General features: G+C 38.8%; 1 long non-coding RNA gene across 1 annotated transcript in view; it reads right to left on the bottom strand.

Annotated features, from left to right (window-relative positions):
• Positions 1 to 8,815: 8,815 nt before the first annotated feature.
• The window catches only part of LOC129635873 (uncharacterized), a 39,248-nt gene continuing 33,349 nt past the window's right edge, over positions 8,816 to 14,714 (bottom strand). The window contains exons 4-5 of the long non-coding RNA XR_008706505.1: positions 9,670 to 9,809; positions 8,816 to 9,141 (exon numbers count right to left, since the gene is read on the bottom strand). This is a non-coding gene — a long non-coding RNA (uncharacterized LOC129635873). The remainder of the gene's footprint in view (positions 9,142 to 9,669; positions 9,810 to 14,714) is intronic.

The raw sequence follows: 14,714 nt of genomic DNA, 5'->3' as shown, positions 1-14,714 counted from the left end.
CTATGCGCCACTTTACTAATCCATTCTAGCATTGTTTATATGGACTGTGGCATTCTATATTTAACACCCTGCGATACCTCCGCCTATAACAAGGGATATTTGAATACAGAGCACTGACTGACTCTATCCTTCACTGAGTCCTCATTTTCAACAAGGAGTAAGCTAAAGTCCTCACCTTCTCCAAGAAAGCTGAGCGCCAAAGAATTGATGCTTTTGAACTGTGGTGTTGGAGAAGACTCTGGAGAGTCCCGTGGACTGCAAGGAGATCCAACCAGTCCATCCTAAAGGAAATCAGTCCTGAATATTCACTGGAAGGGCTGATGCTGAAGCTGAAATTCCAATACTTTGGCCACCTGATGTGAAGAACTGACTCATTGGAAAACACCCTAATGCTGGGAAAGACTGAAGGCAGGAGGAGAAGGGGACGACAGAGGATGAGATGGTTGGATGACATCATTGACTCAATGGATATGAGTTTGAGTAAGCTCTGGGGGTTGGTGATGGACAGGGAAGCCTGGCGTGCTGCAGTCCATGGGGTCGCAAAGAGTCAGACACGACTGAGCAACTGAACTGAACTCTCCAAGGGAAACGGTGAGTGGACGAGTATTTTCCAGACCCAATCCCACAGGTCAAGCCAACCATGAACCAGAATATTTTGGAATCACCGGCTCCATTTTGAATGGACTGACCAGTCACAGAAAGCCAACGTCAAGCCCACCGATGTTTAAGTCAGAGCAGACTAGAGCCATGACGTGCAGCAAAGCATAGCAGGGCAGAGAGGAGCACGCCCAGAGCCACCCCAAACGCCCTGCATCTGCCTGCACGCCAGTCCTGGAGCTCGTATAAATCTCACAGTCACAGCCTGACATTTCACAGGAATACATAATTCCATCATGACAAGAGGAATAAACGACCTAGAAGAGTTGCAAGCTCGGAAGACCAATGAGACTGGCCAGGTAACAAAAAACAAGGAAACAGGCCCATCATAAGACAGGCAACAGGGGGCAGTGGGGACTGGATCAGCCGGAAGACACACACCCCACCTAAAGGAAACGGTTTTTGTTCCTGCCAGCTGACACCTTGCAGAAACTCAGGCCCAATGCTGCCAGAGTCTTCTTTTTCCAAAGAACTGAAAAAAAAAAAAAGATCTTAATTTTAATGTGAATGCTCCAAGTTTTACATGTTGGTAGCCAATAGGAATTTTTTTGGAAGAGTGGGTAAATCCAATAAAACACAACTGGATACCAGATGTGGCTCAAGGGCCAACAGTCTGCAATGTCCAATTTATATTATTCGTCATAACTAAAAATAGCCTATGTTCCCCAATACATCAAATATTATTTTTAATCTGTTTTTAGAAGAGAGCTCAATTTTTTTTTTTTTCTGCCTCAACTAAACATTATTTCTGTTTTTCTTCATGCTGCCCTCCCAAGTCTAGTTCCAAGTTTTTAATTTGTGGGTTTTGATCCTCCGTTCTTGGTTACATCCTCTTAGCAGTTGGAAGAGTGCTTACTGTTTTACAACATAGTCTTCCACTTTTAACAATAACAAAAATATTTTTTACTCCTTGTTTTTCCTGGGTTTAAGGTAAAACAAAACAAAAAAAAATCCCATCTTCATTTCTTTTCCTGACAATGACCAGCAACATGATTGATGTCAGAAGAACCAGGGGGGGTGGGGGGGAAGGGATTAAACTACGTTTATTTTGATGCTTAGTCTTTTTACAGAGAGAATATTCTGAAAAATGTAAACTCGTTCAAAAAAATACAGAAAGAATGTTGTTGTTGGTTCAACACCAGGCGCTTTGGTGAAGCGATAAGATTTTTAAAAAGCAAAGCTTTTCACCAGGTGTATGACACCATTTCACATAGCCATTTGGGTTTAAATGGAATGAAACTGGGAAAAGAATGCATTTTGCATTTGTAATTCAGCTAAATAGCTGCAACACATGAATTGGTCTGCTGGTAGTTCCCCGTATGTTCTTTTAGTCATTTCAACATTTTCTCCACAACCACTAAAAATGATCGCTTTTCTAGGAGGCATAACTTCTTATTCTTAAATCTAATAGGCTTTTTTTTTTTCTTTTTTTGGCCTTTGGATCAATAATTACTATTACCAGGGTGTTTATAAACACCATTCTGAAAATCAATGATCAAGTACTCATCATCATCAAATAATACTCATATGTACCTGGGGGTATATTACTCTCCCATGACAGCACCAAAAATTTACATACCATGCAAATTTTCATTTAAGAAAGAGAAAGGCAACTTCTTCTTTCTGAGATACACACTAAACTCTAATAATGTTGTATCTTACTCAGATCACCAAGTCATGAAGGAAAAATGACTATTCCCGAGGAGAATCTCTTTTATCTTTTATTTCAATCACTTATGGCTTTATATGAAAAGCTCATTTATTGATATTATGATAAGATGTCCAACTTATTACCTATTATATTTTTCAACACAGTTATATATCAGATACAATCTCATAAATGTCAACATTACTTCTGGCCCTTGGACCTACCTTCTCAGAACCTAAAAACAAACAAAACAAAAACAAGTAACTCCAATGAAACAGTCAGCAAAGATTCATTATATAGCTAATATTTGAGTTCCATGTTTTTGGAACTCACATGAGTTCTAATCAATTCCATGTGATTGGTCTTCCCAATCACAAAGTTGAACATCTTGAAGTTAAAGATTCGAATCTTCTCTTCCTTACTTCCCACATCCAACCAGTGGCCAAAAGTATCAACTCTACTTTCACAGTATCTGATGCATGTATATCTCCTGCCGTGCTTCATTAACTTTTCACCCCACTAATCCAGAATTCCAGTTACCAGTTAAGAATGGAATCCATGAGTATAAGGTCATTGGCTATGTCTGGATACAAATAGGAGCCCGAAGCCAGGTTCCAACCTCAAGTCATGACTAAGTGATGGGGAGCGGAGTCATTATCAAGGCATCTCCAGGCTGCGAGTCAGATAATGATCGGGAAACTCCTCAAGGCACTCTGGAGTGGCTGTCAGTCTTAAGGAATGTCTGAATGAGAAATTACATTTTCACCGAGACCTGCCCTGGATGACCTCATCCTCTAAGAGTATCTAAACAGGCTGAGACCAACTTCTAGAGTCTGACTGGGATAATTTTCATCTGAATTCACTGGGGGAAGGTTCTGGTAAATTGAAGAGAGTACCAAGGGCAGGAGATTTTACCCTGAACCCTATTTCAGACTACCTGTAGTGAAATCAACCTGTGGATCCAGTATGTATGATCCCCAGAAGTTTCTGAAGCTCTTCCAAAGGGGGTTGAAAGCTTGGTGTAGAAGAGTGGAAAGCCCAGGGACCAGCCATGATGAGATAGCAATAGACTTTGCAGTGGAGGCTGGGAGTGACTACCAGTCAGAAACCAAAAGCAAGATATGGCAGAGACACAGTGGGTCTTGGTATCACTGAGACTCAAAGGATGACCATACCAGCAAGCTGGGATTGTAGATGCCTAGCTAGGCTGAGGCACACTGAACCACAGATTAAGTCAACCACCAAGCCAATTCCTGGGGCTTCCCTGATAGCTCAGTTGGTAAAGAATCCTCCTGCAATGCAGGAGACCCCAGTTTGATTCCTGGGTTGGGAAGATCTGCTGGAGAAGAGATAGGCTACCCACTCCAGCATTCTTGGGCTTCCCTTGTGGCTCAGCTGGTAAAGAATCCGCCTGCAACGTGGGAGACCTGGGTTCAATCCCTGGGTGGGAAGATCCCCTGGAGAAGGGAAAGGCTACCCACACTGACTTTCACTTTCACTTTCAATTCCATTCCCAGCAGAGGGACAGACATCATCCCAAAGACCAAGAAGAGCTATAAGACTCCCACACCTCCCCCCACCAGTAAAGAGTGAACCAAACACTTTCTCCACTAGTATCCAATGCCATTTTGAAAAAGAGTCAAGGATAGAGCAGAAATAATAATATGAATGTGAGGTAATACTTTCTGAGAACTTAACAAAGCCAGGTCCCACTCTAAGTACTTACATTAATTCACTGAATCCTCCCAACAACCTTTGAAGATTTTATTATATTGTATATTGTTATCTCACATTAGTAGAAATTGAGAAAGAGTAAATAATTTGCCTAAGAACACAGTTACTAAATGGCAGAAAACAGACTGCTTGGCTCCACAGCCCTCACACAGAACCGGCACATCACCTCTATGACAATGTTTCTCTTTAAGAAAGAAGAAATCTCTGCCCCGTGGAAACTTACAAGATGGTACAGGAAATAAAACATTTAAAAAACTAATAACCAGGAAGTGGAGTGAACCTACTCTTCCATAGCAGACCCAGCTGCCATTTTGAAGAAGAGTTAGGAAAGGAGAGAAGCATAGAGATAATGGTGCTGATAGATATGCTGACCGTTATCTACAGGCCGGGCATTGTTTTAAGCATTTTAGATGTATTAACTCATTTACTCCTCATTATAACCCTTCGATATGGCTTCCCCAGTGGCGCTGTCCTAAAGAATCTGCCTGTCAACACAGGAGACACAGGTTCAATCCCTGGGTCAGGAAGATCCCCTGGAAAAGGAAATGGCAACCCACTCCAGTATTCTTGCCTGGGAAATCCCATGGACAAAGGAGCTTGGCAGGCTACAGTCCATGGGCTTGCAAACGAGTCAGGCACAACTTGGTGACTCAACAACAACAATAACCCTTTGATATAGACAAGTCCAGAATGGATATTTATGCTAGAAACATTCTATTTTCTCTTCTCCAATACAGTAACCACTAACTATATGTTGTCTATTGAGCCTTTGAAATGTGGCTGGTACAACTGAAGAAATAAATTATTACCCTCATTTAATTTTAATTAAATTTAAAGAATCATACAGGGCTAATGTACACTGAATTGGATGGCACAGAAGCAGATATTTTTCCTAGTTTACACATGAGGACACTGAGGCACAGTAGCTATGTAATTTGTCCAAAGTCACTGAACTACTCAGTGGCAAAGTCATTGTTTGAACCCAGGCAGTGTAACTCTGGAGCACAGACTTTTAACTCTTAACATTTCCATGACAAATTCTGAACAATTATCCCAGAACACTGAGCACTGGATGAAACATTTTATTTTTTTTCCCCCTAAACAGTTGGGGCCAGATCTATAACTTGACAAAATAAAGACATTAATTTTCTCTTTAGAGTGTCTCAAGTATGCCGTCCGTTCTCCAGTAAATATAGCATGTTGCAAACAGTGTGGCTGAGGCTGTCCCATTTGGCTTGGTTGCACCTGTACCCCTTGCATTCAGACAACTGCCCAATTATTGTTACCAGAAAAGGTCTAAACCAAGAAGGGCATGGCACGAATGGGGGAGAGCCAAGCCCATTGCATCAAGGCTGCCAGGACGGCAGCTCACAGGCGCAAGGACCCTGGGGTCAAGAGGAACGGATGAGGGTGAGGGGTCATTGTCAGTAATAACAGTAAGAGTGCTAGGAAATCGTAAAGCAGAGCCATAAGTCCAGGGAGAAACACTAATTTAGAGAGTTGTATTGGAAAAATTTTCTTAAACCAGAGGCATATCCTAAAATCGGCAAATGCTCAGAACAGACACACCAAAACCATAAAATTAATAGTCTGCTCAGCCCCCAGTGACATCTTGAGTGTCCATGGTAGTCGAATGGTTAGGACTCTGCACTTCCAGTGTGGGGTGCATGAGTTTGATCCCTGGTCAGGCAACCAGGATCCCACATGCTATGCAGCATGGCCAATAAAGAAATAAAATTTAATTAAAAAAGAAAAGTTTACCTCTCCCTGGTTTAACATCATCTGTGATCCACTGGCAATAATATCCCTCCCCTCATTCTAAAGTTTTTAAAGACCTCATTTTTGTTTTTAAAGAGCTCTTAGCTAACCGTGAAGGAAGCACTGAAAGATATACCAAGAAGCACTTTTATTGGAATTAAGCACTCATACTTTTTTAGATGCTATAATTCATGCACAAAAAGAATGAAATGTGCCCAGTTTTTCTCTGAATTCAATTCCCTGTGTATCACTCTGATTTCAGAGTGAATCTGAGAGATCGGTTTCTATGGGTTCCATCTTGAAAAATGGTTTTTGCTGGAAATTAAATCAGGGAATCTTTGTCTGAGGGAACAGTTGGGCTTGAAATAAAGCTGCTTTCTCTTTGGAATAAAAGATCACATTAAATTTTTGAGAAAGGGAAAATCATCAGAACACCCTAGAAACCAAGGACTTTTAAGTGCAAGTTTTATCAAAGCAAAAGCACGTCTACCCACTAAAATGCCCCCGTAGGAAGAAAAGATGGTTAAAGATTTATTATGAAGAACAAAAACCTGGGGGAAATTGTGTGCCAAGGGGGAGAATTTTGCAATTGAAAATGTGTGTGTGTGCGGGTGTGTGTGACATTTGTGAAATTTCACAAAATGTTTCCGCTTTGCCAGGCAGTGTTCACAAAGCCAAACCTTGGAGCTCTGCACAGCACCTAGGCCAAAAGCAATCAGCAGCCCGAGCCCACACAACAGCACATTAGCAAATATGCCAGCTTCCCTCACATCATGCAGTCAAAGAAATGAAAATCGCAATGCTGAATTGCACAACTCCCAGAAGATGAGAAAAAAACAAGACTGAAAAAAGGAAATACTTTAAAGGGCAAGTGATTATTAACAGTAGCACAAGACAGAGAGGTAAGCTTCCACTCTTTCTGTATAGCACACAGGCCAACTGAGTTTCCGAACTTGTTATTAATCTCATCAACCACCCTAAGGAAGTCAAGATATGGTGTTTTAACCTACCTTCGTGGTCTTGGAGGTGTACTAACAGAAGCACTGATTCATGCTGATACGTGTTCTAGACCAGAGTCAGCAAATGTTCTCCGTAAAGAGCCAGAAAGTAAATATTTTAGACTTCGGGAGCCATGCAATCTTTGTTGCAAATACTCAACTCTGCCACCATATTATGAAAGCAGCCACAGACAACACAGAAATCAATGAACATAGCTGTTGCGATAAGTCTTTACAGAAACAGATGGCCAACCTTAGTTTACCAACCTCTGTCCTAGGAAATCTGATAAGGGGAAGAGTAATTATTTAGACACTAGAATGAAATAAAAGGTATTGGTAATTGGGAGAATATATATTTATTTCTTAAATTCTATGCAGTTCTAATCTAGTCCAGATTTATTTAATCATATTCCATCTAACATTTTTATATAAGAACCAGAAATATGGACTAGATAAGATTATAAATTCTCTAATAAATGTCTGCTTCCATATCACTATCCAGTTTAAATGTGTCCCCTGCAAAGGAGATTATTTTAAGCAAATTCAGCTACTTGATTCCTCTTCTTTCCACAGACAATCATTTATAGATCAGTATTACCTTCTCTAAATTTCTGTAGCTTAATATTGTGCCTAAAACATAAAAGTAGATGTATGAGTAAACAACTAACTGGACTGCTTTTCATTCTTTCACTCGAAAAATAACCAAAATTGGAATCCTAAAATATAGTGGAAAAATATCTTCAAAGTTAGAAGGAAAAAAACTGGGGCTATTGATTCTTAAGCCCAATAACTCAATAAAGCCATTTACAGATATTCCAGAAATCAGTACCACCCACAAAGCTTTTTTTAAAAGTTACTCAAGAGTTTTGTGTCAGAAAAATTAAAAACAAACCCAAGGAGGAGAAAGACGTTAGCTTCAAGAAGTGATGATTAAGTTAAGGACCACACAAAAATTTCCAACTAGAGCAAAATAATTTTTCATGATGGTGTTTTGAAGCTTAATTCAATTATTAAGAAATAATCCTTACAAAATAAAGGCAAGATTTAAAGACAAACATGAAAATGAAATGGTATTTTTATCAACTCAGAGGAGGAACTAAAGTAGAAAAGAGGTAAGAGGCCAAGCCTCACACTTTTATCTTGTTTAAGGAGGTGAGAGACACTATCTCATGTTGCTGCTGCTGCTGCTAAGTCGCTTCAGTCATGTCCAACTCCGTGTGACCCCATAGACGACAGCCCACCAGGCTCCCCCGTCCCTGGGATTCTCCAGGCAAGAGTACTGGAGTGGGGTGCCATTGCCTTCTCATGTTAGAAATTGACAAAAGGGAATACGTTCAAACATGTTATTAAGACATAAGCGTAAGCCCTAGATAACAGTGGTAGTATGTATAACTTTCAAACCAGTAAACAAAAAAATAACAGTAAAGAAAATGAAATCACTCCAGGAAAAGGTAAAAAACTAATTTACATAAAAATAGGAAACCAGCCAGGGATATCAGAGTGAGACCAAATGTTTCCATTTTCCTGGTAAATGGCAACAGATAAATTTCCCAATTCAAAGACAGAATTTCAGATTAGGTTTTTAAGCAAAATCCAGGTATATCTGTTTCCAAGAGATATGCCTAGAACAAAACGATTCAGAAAGATCAAATATAAAGTGAACAAAGATATGGTAGGCAAATACTAACAATGTAAAGCAGGAGTAGTAACAATTTAGTCAGTCAAGAAGCGGTAAATTAGACAAATGCAGTCCACTCCACAAGGAAACGTCAGTGTATCCAACAGTCAACTATCAAACTACATTTAAAAAAAAATCTGTCTGAATACAAAAAGCAATTGACAAATGTAATATCATAATGGAAAATTTAATACTTCTCAGAAATTGACAGGAAAAAAACACACCAAAAAAGAGAGAGAATTTGAAAAGTACAATTAACATGATTGATTTAGTAAATATATGGAAAATTTTGTAATAAAGGAAGCAGAATAAACATCCTTTTCAAACACCATTTATAACACGGATGATATATTTGACCACAAAAATATTCTCAGAAGAGTTTTTAATAGTAGAAATCACACAAACCATACCCCACAGCTATGATGCAACAAAGCTAAACATTAAAAACAAAAAAATGGTCAAATTAAAGTCTATCCACTAGAAAATTTTTAATGTTTTCTAATTAGTCTTGGATTAAAAAGAAATTCATGATTTATATTGCAGACAATTTATAAAGTATTAATACTGAGAGCTGCTGCTGCTGCTGCTAAGTTGCTTCAGTCGTGTCCGACTCTGTGTGACCCCATAGACGGCAGCCTCACACATCAAAATTTAGGGGTCCGTAGAATCTTATGGAAAACAAGAAAGGACTGAAAATAAGTGAACTAAAGCACTCAAACTAAAAGCTAAATAAAGAACAAATGAGCCTCCCCACGTGCACAAAAAAGGATAAAAACAAGATGTGAGTGTATAAATAGAGATAGAGATATAAAATAGAAAAGAAAAGAATTAGTTTACTTGGTCAATAAAAGCAAAGAAGTCTTACTTGAAGAGTAAGCAGGGCAAATATAATCAGGAAAAAGTGAAAATACAAATAGCAGTAGAAATAAGAGGTACTTAGCTATAGATATAGTAAATGTTAAAACCTTAGGAAAACACTTTATGAAATTTATGCACATATACTTGTAAATGTAGGTGAAATGGATAATTTTCTAAGACAGTGTGAATGCTCAAAATTGAGTCAAGAAAGGTTAAAAAAAAACTTGACTAAATCAATAACCATAAAATAAATTGAAAATTTAGTCAAAGATTAATCCTCTTCCAGTTTTGTTACTGAAACTTTAAAAACTAGATAATTTCTATTATTTAATACTCACATGTGCTAAGTCACGTTAGTTGTGTTCAACTCTTTGTGACCCTATGGACTATAGCCCACCAGGTTCCTATGTCCAAGAGATTCTCCAGGCAAGAATACTGGAGAGGATTGTCATGCCTGTCTCTAGGGGATCTTCCTGACCTGGGGAAAAAAATCCACACCTTTTGTCTCCTGCATTGGCAAGTGGGTTCTTTAACACTAGCACCACCTGGGAAGCTAAAAATGAAAGTATTAAAACATATCACAAGGTAAGACACTCCCAATATCAAAATTAAGAAAGAAAACTAGGCATCCGCTAACTCATGAATATAAATGAAAAAGTTCTAAACAGCACATTGCTAAATTGAACCTAGCAAGGTATTAAAATAGAAAACAAAGTATACCTAGAAATGTTTATCCCAGGAGCATGAGGATAATTCAAAATTAAGAAAATAAGAACATAATTTAGCATCTTAATAAATTAAAGATAAATAATGATTATCTCAATCTATGCTAATACATTATATACTAAAGTTCAATATCTTTTTCCAAATGTAGAAAAACACTTCCTTAACTTATGAAGGCAATCAATCAGAAACCTATAGCTATTATTATTCTTGATAATAAATATTAGACACACGCATTCAAAAATAAAACAAAAATGTTTGCCATGACTACTATCACGGAATACAATGCACTGGGCACCAGAAGACAATAAGATATGAGCAACAAATGATACAAATAATGGAATTGAAAAGGTAAAATTTCATTACTTGTGGACAATATCATTATCTAACATACCAAAAAAAAAAAAAAAAGAGAGAGAGAGAGAAGCAATGGAATGATATTCAAACAAGTAAGAGAGTTCAATTATCAGATAAAACAACAAAATTCAAAAATAATCTGTTCTCAACACTAACAATAACCAATAAAAAAATGTAATGGAAAAAATTCCATTAAAAACCAACAGAACTAAGAAAGATAAAATTAAGAAGAACTCATACATGAAATAAACCTAATAAGAAATATGCAAGACATGGATGCAAATTAAAAATTTTATTCAGAGCCAAAAAATAATCTCACTAAAAAGAGAAACTACCATAATTGTGAATGGTAAAAACCAATATTGTAAAACTAAAACTCTCAGTTATTTTCAAATTAGTCTACACATTAATGCTCAAAATATCAATTGAGACAGTACTCCGAACTTCAATCTGAAGGGAAAGTGAGCAAGAAAAGGCATGATACTTTTGGAAAACAAATAAATTTTAATAACAAGATAAAAACTTACTGTAAAGCTACAGTAATCATAACCGAGTGGCACTGACATAAAGATAGACGTGCAGACCAACGGAATGGAATACAGAGCCCAGAAATAGACACTCATAGATACGGTCAAATGATGTTTATAAGGTGCCAAGACTGAACCCAGGTCTCTCACATTGCAGGCAGATTCTTTATTATCTGAACCACCACAGAAGCCCATGGGCATCATGCTAAGTGAATAAGCCAGTCACTAAAGGACAAATATTGTATGATTTCATTTATATGAGCTCCTTAGAGTAGTAAGGTTTCCCTGGTGGCTCAGTGGCAGAGAATCCGCTTGCAGTGCAGGAGACCCAGGTTCAATCCCTGAGTTGGGAAGATGCCCTGGAGAAGGAAATGGCAACCCACTCCAGTATTCTTGCCTGGAGAACCCCATGGACAGAGGACTTTGGAGGGCTGCAGTCCATGGGGTCGCAAAGAGCTGGACATGACCGAGTGACTAAACAACAACAAGAGTAGTCAAATTATTTTATAGAGACAGAAAGCAGAATGGTAGCCGCCAATGGCTGGGCGGAGGGAGCAATCGGGGAGTTGGTGATTAATGAGCGTAGACTTTCAGTTGGGAAAGATGAGAAAGTTCTAGCAATGAACAGTGGTGATGGTTGCACAACAGTGTGAATGTCTTAAGGCTACTGAACTTTACAATTAAAAATGTAAAATGGTCAATTTTGTATTATGTGTATTTTGAAGCAATAGAAAAAAAGAGCAACTTCTTTTACTAGATATCAAAATTTATTATAAAGCTATAAGAGTTAGACAGTGTGGTAACACTCAGTGGTAATGGCAGAGGTGAAAATAACCAGTGCAATATAATTAAATTATCAGAAACAAACAGTGGTATTATGGAAATAATGTATGTGATAAAGATCATATTTAAATCTATGGAAACATGATAGGTTATACAATAGTTTGTGCCACCTGGTTTTCCATTTGAAGAAAATAGAATTAGGCCTTTATTTCACATCATACATAAAGCCTAGACTAAAGATATATATATATATGTATACAAATATAACACAAGAAACTATAGTGACTGTTTTATGAGATTAGGATATCTTTGCACATATATGATGTTAGCATACTAGATCCTATTAAATAATTAAGATGATTACTAACAACTTTTACTGGCAAAATTGTAGGGAAATAAGCACTCACCTCATTGATGTCACATTATTAAAACATGTAAAGAAATACAGCAGTAATTTTTAGACTAAAAAATGTATTACCTTTCTCTTAGCCATCCCATTTTGAATCCAACAGAAATAAGAATACTATTAAGTAAACAAGAGTACAGTTGGCTCTCTGTATCCTTGGGTTTTACATTCAGGGAGTCAACCAAACATGGTTTGGAAATATAAAAAAAACAATTTCAGAAAATTCCAAAATGCAAAACTTGAATTTGCCATTGGTGGCAAATATTTACACAGCATTTACATTGTATTAGATGTTATAAGTACTCTAGAGATGATTTAAAGGCAACAGGAGGATGTGAGGAGGTTACATGCAAATACTATGTAACATTTTATATAAGGACTTCAGCATTCACAGGTTTATCTGAGAAGATGGTAGATACCAAGTGGAGAGTGTAGGAGCACTGAAGCTGTACGCACACAGGTGTTCACTGCTGCACTGTTTGCCACGGCAAAAAGCTAGAGACAACAGGAATGTTGATCAAAAGAGGGGAGGAAAGTTTGGATGAATATGGTACAATGATTCTACAGAACATTATACAGCCAATTTTAAAAATTACAAGGTCAATTCAAATGAGTTAAGTTCCAAAAGTATCTACCACATCTTTGTTAAATGAAAAAAAAAAAATCAGAGTAATGCATTACTTGGGGCCAGAGTGTAAAGTAAAATTCCACTCAAGAATCTACAGTTTCTACAGAATCTACAGCTGATGTAATGTGACATCAGCAAAGTGGGGGCTTGATTGAAGATGGGGGAGAAGAAGTTGTTTTACTGTAGACACTTTCATATTATTAATATTTAAATGGCTACCATTTAGCTTATATTTTATACATTAAACAAGTGTTATAACAAGTTAGAAAAAAACAAGGGAGTGAGCAATGGAGATGCCCTGCAAATGACACAAATATCGTTCCTGGGTTCTGCCACTTGGCGATTTCTGGGAGAAAGGGAAAAACAACACAGAGCTCTGGAGTCCTCCCTGGAGACTGGAGTGGTCCCCGAGTCTCCCCTTGCATAAGCGTCTCCTCTGGTGCCTTGAAGAAGGATTCTCTTTCTTGTATGATGTTGGGCTAAGACCTGGCATGTGAAGATAGTAGTCTTCAAATTAATCTCTCAGACCCTCTTTAACTCTCGGCCCTTAACCCTGTGTTTACCCCAGCGTCACTTTTCTCCCCCAGAACTTCTCAGCCTCAGCACTGCTGACATTTAATGAGCGAATTCTTTGTTGTGAGACCTCTGCTGTGGGACTCTGGGTGGTCTCCCTTGCCTCTTCCCCCTAGAGGCAGGAGCATCCTCTCCCAATATTATCACAAGTGAACCACACTGCCAAGTGTCCCCTGCGATCAGGGGAGCAAAACTACCCCAGTGGAGGCCCCAGGCTCAGTCAGCAGGACCAGGGATCTCAACCAGGTAAACTAGTGATTCTAGTTAACAGGCTTCCATTCACTACCTAATGTGTGTGCTGCACCCAGTCACTCAGCCGTGTCTAGACTCTGGGTAACCCCATGGACTAGAGCCTACCAGGCTTCTGTATCCATGGGATTTCCCAGGCAAGAATATTGGAGTGCCATTTCCTCCTCCAGGGGATCTTCCCAACCCAGGGATCAAACCCACATCTCCTGCATCTCCTGCACTGGCAGGTCGATTCTTTACCACTGAGTCACCTGTGAAGTCCCATCTAATCTATTGAATATTAGCTATGAAAGAATCCCTGTACACATATCAAATCCCATAATGTGTAAAATGGAGAAGGCAATGGCAGCCCACTCCAGTACTCTTGCCTGGAAAATCCCATGGACGGAGGAGCCTGGTAGGTTGCAGTCCATGGAGTCGCTAACAGTCGGACACGACTGAGCAACTTCACTTTCACTTTTCACTTTTCACTTTCATGCATTGGAGAAGGAAACGGCAACCCACTCCAGTGTTCTTGCCTGGAGAATCCCAGGGACGGGGGAGCCTGGTGGGCTGCCATCTATGGGGTCGCACAGAGTCAGACATGACTGAAGCGACTTAGCAGGAGCAGAAGCAATGTGTAAAAGTGTTCTGGATTCTCTTTTTCCATCATTTAACGTATTATCTTTTTTTAACTTTTATTGTTACAGATTTTTTTGGTTGTGCTGTGTGGCATATGGGGTCTTCTCTCCCCAAACAGGGATCAAACACGTGACCCCTGCACCGCAAGCATGGAGTCTTAACCAGTGGACTTCCAGGGAAGTCCCTCCCATCTTATCTTCAGAAATAAAAGAGGTAAACCGCATTATTTGTGTTAGAAGTGAGAGGAGAAATCCATCATCCCTTTGGATGTACCCAACCTGCTCCCACGGCACGAGAAGAACTTGCTGAAGGGAAAACTTTTCGATCTATTGCAGCTGAAAAAAGGAAATCTGCTGTGGCTAAGAAAGAAAACACATATAAAGGCCTGAAAACTCATAAGGTATTATTTATTACATGCGTCAGCTTTGTAGATTGCTTCCTGTCCTGGGTCAAATCTTTAGGAAATCACAGAAGAATTTAGAAGATAAAGTCCAAGCTGTTGTGACTTACAACATA

This window comes from Bubalus kerabau, chromosome 21, assembly GCF_029407905.1.
Source record: "Bubalus kerabau isolate K-KA32 ecotype Philippines breed swamp buffalo chromosome 21, PCC_UOA_SB_1v2, whole genome shotgun sequence".
Lineage (NCBI taxonomy): Eukaryota > Metazoa > Chordata > Mammalia > Artiodactyla > Bovidae > Bubalus > Bubalus kerabau.
The sequence above is the reverse complement of the archived record's forward strand: the minus strand, read 5'-3'. Positions and strand labels throughout refer to the sequence as shown.